Source organism: Daphnia pulicaria, chromosome 6 (assembly GCF_021234035.1).
Source record: "Daphnia pulicaria isolate SC F1-1A chromosome 6, SC_F0-13Bv2, whole genome shotgun sequence".
NCBI classification, from domain to species: Eukaryota; Metazoa; Arthropoda; class Branchiopoda; order Diplostraca; family Daphniidae; genus Daphnia; species Daphnia pulicaria.
The window spans coordinates 6,281,761-6,288,767 of record NC_060918.1 but is presented as its reverse complement, the minus strand read 5'-3'; positions in this window follow the sequence as shown (position 1 = coordinate 6,288,767).

Here is a 7,007-nt window from a genome sequence, read left to right as displayed (position 1 = left end):
AGGAGGTCAAAGTTCAAAAAATCCGAAAAAATGATGAGAAAAGACATTTCAGGAGGTCAAAGGTCAAAGTTCAAAAAATCCGAAAAAATGATAAGAAAAGGACGTTTCAGGAGTTGGAGAGGCCCAAGTTCAAAAAATCCGAAAAAGTGATGAGAAAAGACATTTCACGAGTTGGAGAACTCAAGTTCAAAAAATCCGAAAAAAATGATGAGAAAAGATGTTACAGGAGGTCAAAATTCAAAAAATCCGAAAAAATGATGAGAAAAGACGTTTCAGGAGGTTGAAAGGTCCAAGTTCAAAAATCCGAAAAAAATGTGAAAAGACGTTTCACGAGATGGAGAGGTCCAAGTTCAAAAAATTCGAAAATGATGAGAAAAGACGTTTCAGGAGGTCAAAGGTCAAAGTTCAAAAAATCCGAAAAACTGATGAGAAAATACATTTCACGAGTTGGAGAACTCAAGTTCAAAAAATCCGAAAAAATGATGAGAAAAGACGTTTCAGGAGGTCAAAGGTCAAAGTTCAAAAAATCCGAAAAACTGATGAGAAAAGACTTTTCACGAGGTGGAGAACTCAAGTTCAAAAAATCCGAAAAAATGATGAGAAAAGACGTTTCAGGAGGTGGAGAGGTCCAAGTTCAAAAAATTCGAAAATGATGAGAAAAGACGTTTCAGGAGGTCAAAGGTCAAAGTTCAAAAAATCCGAAAAACTGATGAGAAAATACATTTCACGAGTTGGAGAACTCAAGTTCAAAAAATCCGAAAAAATGATGAGAAAAAACGTTTCAGGAGGTCAAAGGTCAAAGTTCAAAAAATCCGAAAAACTGATGAGAAAAGACTTTTCACGAGGTGGAGAACTCAAGTTCAAAAAATCCGAAAAATGATGAGAAAAGACGTTTCAGGAGGTCAAAGGTCAAAGTTCAAAAAATCCGAAAAAATGATGAGAAAAGACGTTTCGGGAGGTCAAAGTTCAATAAATCATAAAAAATGATGAGAAAAGACGTTCAAGGAGGTCAAAGTTCAAAAAATCCGAAAAAATGATGAGAAAAGACGTTTCAGGAGGTGGAGAACCCAAGTTAAAAAAATCCGAAAAAATGATGAGAAAAGACGTTTCAGGAGGTCAAAGGTCAAAGTTCAAAAAATCCTAAAAAATGATGAGGAAAGACGTTTCAGGAGGTCAAAGTTCAAAAAATCCGAAAAAATGATGAGAAAAGACGTTTCAGGAGTTGGAGAGGCCCAAGTTCAAAAAATCCGAAAAGTGATGAGAAAAGACATTTCACGAGGTGGAGAACTCAAGTTCAAAAAATCCGAAAAAATGATGAGAAAAGACGTTACAGGAGGTCAAAGTTCAAAAAATCCGAAAAAATGATGAGAAAAGACTTTTCAGGAGGTTGAAAGGTCCAAGTTCAAAAATCCGAAAAAATGATGAGAAAAGACGTTTCAGGAGGTCAAAGGTCCAAGTTCAAAAAATTCGAAAATGATGAGAAAAGACGTTTCAGGAGGTCAAAGGTCAAAGTTCAAAAAATCCGAAAAAATGATGAGAAAAGACGTTTCAGGAGTTGGAGAACTCAAGTTCAAAAAATCCGAAAAAATGATGAGAAAAGACGTTTCAGGAGGTCAAAGGTCAAAGTTCAAAAAATCCGAAAAACTGATGAGAAAAGACTTTTCACGAGGTGGAGAACTCAAGTTCAAAAAATCCGAAAAAATGATGAGAAAAGACGTTTCAGGAGGTCAAATTTCAAAAAATCCGAAAAAAATGATGAGAAAAGACGTTACAGGATGTCAAAGTTCAAAAAATCCGAAAAAATGATGAGAAAAGACGTTTCAGGAGGTTGAAAGGTCCAAGTTCAAAAATCCGAAAAAAATGATGAGAAAAGACGTTTCAGGAGGTCAAAGTTCAAAAAATCCGAAAAAATGATGAGAAAAGACGTTTCACGAGTTGGAGAGGCCCAAGTTCAAAAAATCCGAAAAAATGATGAGAAAAGACGTTTCAGGAGGTCAAAGTTCAAAAAATCCGAAAAAATGATGAGAAAAGACGTTTCAGGAGGTCAAAGGTCAAAGTTCAAAAAATCCGAAAAAATGATGAGAAAAGACGTTTCAGGAGGTCAAAGTTCAATAAATCCGAAAAAATGATGAGAAATGACGTTTCAGGAGGTTGAAAGGTCCAAGTTCAAAAATCCGAAAAAAATGTGAAAAGACGTTTCACGAGGTGGAGAGGTCCAAGTTCAAAAAATTCGAAAATGATGAGAAAAGACGTTTCAGGAGGTCAACGGTCAAAGTTCAAAAAATCCGAAAAAATGATGAGAAAAGACGTTTCAGGAGTTGGAGAACTCAAGTTCAAAAAATCCGAAAAAATGATGAGAAAAGACGTTTCAGGAGGTCAAAGGTCAAAGTTCAAAAAATCCGAAAAACTGATGAGAAAAGACTTTTCACGAGGTGGAGAACTCAAGTTCAAAAAATCCGAAAAAATGATGAGAAAAGACTTTTCAGGAGGTTGAAAGGTCCAAGTTCAAAAATCCGAAAAAAATGAGAAAAGACGTTTCACGAGGTGGAGAGGTCCAAGTTCAAAAATTTCGAAAATGATAAGAAAAGACGTTTAAGGAGATCAAAGGTCAAAGTTCAAAAAATCCGAAAAAATGATGAAATCAGACGTTTCAGGAGGTCAAAGTTCAAAAAATCCGAAAAAATGATGAGAAAAGACGTTTCAGGAGGTCAAAGTTCAAAAAATCCGAAAAAATGATGAGAAAAGACGTTACAGGAGGTCAAAGTTCAAAAAATCCGAAAAAATGATGAGAAAAGACGTTTCAGGAGGTTGAAAGGTCCAAGTTCAAAAATCCGAAAAAAATGAGAAAAGACGTTTCACGAGGTTGAGAGGTCCAAGTTCAAAAAATTCGAAAATGATGAGAAAAGACGTTTCAGGAGGTCGAAGGTCAAAGTTCAAAAAATCCGAAAAAATGATGAGAAAAGACGTTTCAGGAGGTCAAAGTTCAAAAAATCCGAAAAAATGATGAGAAAAGACGTTTCAGGAGTTGGAGAGGCCCAAGTTCAAAAAATCCGAAAAAATGATGAGAAAAGACGTTTCAGGAGGTGGAGAACCCAAGTTAAAAAAATCCGAAAAAATTATGAGAAAAGACGTTACAGGAGGTCAAAGTTCAAAAAATCCGAAGAAATGATGAGAAAAGACGTTTCAGGAGGTCAAAGTTCAAAAAATCCGAAAAAATGATGAGAAAAGACGTTTCAGGAGGTCAAAGTTCAATAAATCCGAAAAAATGATGAGAAATGACGTTTCAGGAGGTTGAAAGGTCCAAGTTCAAAAATCCGAAAAAAATGTGAAAAGACGTTTCACGAGGTGGAGAGGTCCAAGTTCAAAAAATTCGAAAATGATGAGAAAAGACGTTTCAGGAGGTCAAAGGTCAAAGTTCAAAAAATCCGAAAAAATGATGAGAAAAGACGTTTCAGGAGTTGGAGAACTCAAGTTCAAAAAATCCGAAAAAATGATGAGAAAAGACGTTTCAGGAGGTCAAAGGTCAAAGTTCAAAAAATCCGAAAAACTGATGAGAAAAGACTTTTCACGAGGTGGAGAACTCAAGTTCAAAAAATCCGAAAAAATGATGAGAAAAGACGTTTCAGGAGGTCAAATTTCAAAAAATCCGAAAAAAATGATGAGAAAAGACGTTACAGGAGGTCAAAGTTCAAAAAATCCGAAAAAATGATGAGAAAAGACGTTTCAGGAGGTTGAAAGGTCCAAGTTCAAAAATCCGAAAAAAATGTGAAAAGACGTTTCACGAGGTGGAGAGGTCCAAGTTCAAAAAATTCGAAAATGATGAGAAAAGACGTTTCAGGAGGTCAAAGGTCAAAGTTCAAAAAATCCGAAAAAATGATGAGAAAAGACGTTTCAGGAGGTCAAAATTCAAAAAATCCGAAAAAATGATGAGAAAAGACATTTCAGGAGGTGGAGAACTCAAGTTCAAAAAATCCGAAAAAATGATGAGAAAAGACGTTTCAGGAGGTCAAATTTCAAAAAATCCGAAAAAATTATGAGAAAAGACGTTACAGGAGGTCAAAGTTCAAAAAATCCGAAAAAATAATGAGAAAAGACGTTTCAGGAGGTTGAAAGGTCCAAGTTCAAAAATCCGAAAAAAATGTGAAAAGACGTTTCACGAGGTGGAAAGGTCCAAGTTCAAAAAATTCGAAAATGATGAGAAAAGACGTTTCAGGAGGTCAAAGGTCAAAGTTCAAAAAATCCGAAAAAATGATGAGAAAAGACGTTTCAGGAGGTCAAAGTTCAAAAAATCCGAAAAAATGATGAGAAAAGACGTTTCAGGAGGTCAAAGGTCAAAGTTCAAAAAATCCGAAAAAATGATGAGAAAAGACGTTTCAGGAGGTCAAAGTTCAATAAATCCGAAAAAATGATGAGAAATGACGTTTCAGGAGGTTGAAAGGTCCAAGTTCAAAAATCCGAAAAAAATGTGAAAAGACGTTTCACGAGGTGGAGAGGTCCAAGTTCAAAAAATTCGAAAATGATGAGAAAAGACGTTTCAGGAGGTCAACGGTCAAAGTTCAAAAAATCCGAAAAAATGATGAGAAAAGACTTTTCACGAGGTGGAGAACTCAAGTTCAAAAAATCCGAAAAAATGATGAGAAAAGACTTTTCAGGAGGTTGAAAGGTCCAAGTTCAAAAATCCGAAAAAAATGAGAAAAGACGTTTCACGAGGTGGAGAGGTCCAAGTTCAAAAAATTCGAAAATGATAAGAAAAGACGTTTAAGGAGATCAAAGGTCAAAGTTCAAAAAATCCGAAAAAATGATGAAATCAGACGTTTCAGGAGGTCAAAGTTCAAAAAATCCGAAAAAATGATGAGAAAAGACGTTTCAGGAGGTCAAAGTTCAAAAAATCCGAAAAAATGATGAGAAAAGACGTTACAGGAGGTCAAAGTTCAAAAAATCCGAAAAAATGATGAGAAAAGACGTTTCAGGAGGTTGAAAGGTCCAAGTTCAAAAATCCGAAAAAAATGAGAAAAGACGTTTCACGAGGTTGAGAGGTCCAAGTTCAAAAAATTCGAAAATGATGAGAAAAGACGTTTCAGGAGGTCGAAGGTCAAAGTTCAAAAAATCCGAAAAAATGATGAGAAAAGACGTTTCAGGAGGTCAAAGTTCAAAAAATCCGAAAAAATGATGAGAAAAGACGTTTCAGGAGTTGGAGAGGCCCAAGTTCAAAAAATCCGAAAAAATGATGAGAAAAGACGTTTCAGGAGGTGGAGAACCCAAGTTAAAAAAATCCGAAAAAATTATGAGAAAAGACGTTACAGGAGGTCAAAGTTCAAAAAATCCGAAGAAATGATGAGAAAAGACGTTTCAGGAGGTCAAAGTTAAAAAAATCCGAAAAAATGATGAGAAAAGACGTTTCAGGAGGTCAAAGGTCAAAGTTCAAAAAATCCGAAAAAATGATGAGAAAAGACGTTTCAGGAGGTCAAAGTTCAATAAATCCGAAAAAATGATGAGAAATGACGTTTCAGGAGGTTGAAAGGTCCAAGTTCAAAAATCCGAAAAAAATGTGAAAAGACGTTTCACGAGGTGGAGAGGTCCAAGTTCAAAAAATTCGAAAATGATGAGAAAAGACGTTTCAGGAGGTCAAAGGTCAAAGTTCAAAAAATCCGAAAAAATGATGAGAAAAGACGTTTCAGGAGTTGGAGAACTCAAGTTCAAAAAATCCGAAAAAATGATGAGAAAAGACGTTTCAGGAGGTCAAATTTCAATAAATCCGAAAAAAATGATGAGAAAAGACGTTACAGGAGGTCAAAGTTCAAAAAATCCGAAAAAATGATGAGAAAAGACGTTTCAGGAGGTTGAAAGGTCCAAGTTCAAAAATCCGAAAAAAATGTGAAAAGACGTTTCACGAGGTGGAGAGGTCCAAGTTCAAAAAATTCGAAAATGATGAGAAAAGACGTTTCAGGAGGTCAACGGTCAAAGTTCAAAAAATCCGAAAAAATGATGAGAAAAGACGTTTCAGGAGGTCAAAGTTCAATAAATCCGAAAAAATGATGAGAAAAGACGTTTCAGGAGGTCAAAGGTTAAAATTCAAAAAATCCGAAAAAATGATGAGAAAAGACGTTTCAGGAGGTCAAAGTTCAATAAATCCGAAAAAATGATGAGAAAAGACGTTTCAGGAGGTCAAAATTCAAAAAATCCGAAAAAATGATGAGAAAAGACATTTCAGGAGGTGGAGAACTCAAGTTCAAAAAATCCGAAAAAATGATGAGAAAAGACGTTTCAGGAGGTCAAATTTCAAAAAATCCGAAAAAATTATGAGAAAAGACGTTACAGGAGGTCAAAGTTCAAAAAATCCGAAAAAATAATGAGAAAAGACGTTTCAGGAGGTTGAAAGGTCCAAGTTCAAAAATCCGAAAAAAATGTGAAAAGACGTTTCACGAGGTGGAAAGGTCCAAGTTCAAAAAATTCGAAAATGATGAGAAAAGACGTTTCAGGAGGTCAAAGGTCAAAGTTCAAAAAATCCGAAAAAATGATGAGAAAAGACGTTTCAGGAGGTCAAAGTTCAATAAATCCGAAAAAATGATGAGAAAAGACTTTTCAGGAGGTCAAAGTTCAAAAAATCCGAAAAAATGATGAGAAAAGACATTTCAGGAGGTCAAAGGTCAAAGTTCAAAAAATCCGAAAAAATGATGAGAAAAGACGTTTCAGGAGTTGGAGAGGCCCATGTTCAAAAAATCCGAAAAAGTGATGAGAAAAGACATTTCACGAGTTGGAGAACTCAAGTTCAAAAAATCCGAAAAAATGATGAGAAAAGACGTTACAGGAGGTCAAAATTCAAAAAATCCGAAAAAATGATGAGAAAAGACGTTTCAGGAGGTTGAAAGGTCCAAGTTCAAAAATCCGAAAAAAATGTGAAAAGACGTTTCACGAGGTGGAGAGGTCCAAGTTCAAAATATTCGAAAATGATGAGAAAAGACGTTTCAGGAGGTCAAAGGTCAAAGTTCAAAAAATCCGAAAAACTG